Consider the following 1024-nt stretch of genomic DNA (forward strand, 5'->3'; position numbering starts at 1 on the left):
TGAAGTCAACACTATGTTTCCCCTTGTTAGAAAAGCCTCTAGGATTCCCAAATTGGCAATTATGGATTGCCATATCTTCGATAACTTAACCTGCATCATCAACATTAAGATTCATAAACCTCCCACTAGCTGTAGAATCTAAAATTGTTCTAGATGAATTTCCAATCCCATTATACAAGGCTTTGATCAACTGCCACTGTGCTAAATTATGGTGGGGACACTCTCTCAGTAGATCCTTGAATCTATCCCAAGCCTCATATAAAGTTTCATTTGGCTCTTGGGAAAAGTTTTGAATGGCACTCCTTAGTAAAGTTGTTCCCTCTTCAGGGTAATATTTGTTATAAAAATTCAAAACAAGAGTCTCCTAGTTAGTAATACCAAGTGCAGTTCTATTTAAACCATTAAACCACAATTTATCTTTCCCACATAAAGAGAAAGGAAAAAGGATCTCCCTGATTTGGTCTTCTGTGACCCCAGCTTGCCTGATGGTATTGCAATATTGACAGTAGTCTGCAACATGAAGATTTGGGTCTTCACCCTTAGATCCACTGAATTTCTATTTTTCTATCATCTTGATAAATTAGGGTATAATCCCGAATTGCATTCCATCAAGAGCCGGAGTGGGAGTGAGATGTGGAAAATCGGTCAGCGACGACTGCGAATAATCGCTGAGCTTGCGAGGTGGAGGAGGTGGTGGTGTCGTCATCTCTGATTAAGGTTCTGAAAAAGCTTCAGAATCGCTAGAATCAGTTGGGGGTTCCGAAGGTGGATTACCTCTAGAAGTGTCTCATATCTGCCTGTAAAAAATTTTCTGTCTATGAAAAGATCGTTCGATCTCAAGATCGAAAGGAATGCAACCTGATCTGATTCACCTGGGCTTAAACAAAGAACTAGACGACAAATATGAGAACTGTCCCAAAGAACTCACGTTCCCTGGGACGAAGGAAAATAATCTAGACTACACAAAGAATTAGAAATAAAAATAAAATCGTTTCCCCGGTAACGGCCCAAATTTTGACAGGCT

The 1024-nt window shown here is 39.7% G+C and overlaps 1 non-coding gene across 1 annotated transcript; it reads left to right on the plus strand.

The window, feature by feature from the left end:
• Positions 1 to 203: 203 nt before the first annotated feature.
• Positions 204 to 310, plus strand: LOC145641347 (small nucleolar RNA R71). Its single transcript, XR_014115383.1, has one exon. It is a non-coding gene; the product is annotated as a small nucleolar RNA R71 (small nucleolar RNA).
• The last annotated feature ends 714 nt before the right edge of the window (positions 311 to 1024 follow it).

This window comes from Chenopodium album, chromosome 7 (genome assembly GCF_948465745.1).
Source record: "Chenopodium album chromosome 7, dcCheAlbu1.1, whole genome shotgun sequence".
Taxonomy (NCBI): Eukaryota; Viridiplantae; Streptophyta; class Magnoliopsida; order Caryophyllales; family Amaranthaceae; genus Chenopodium; species Chenopodium album.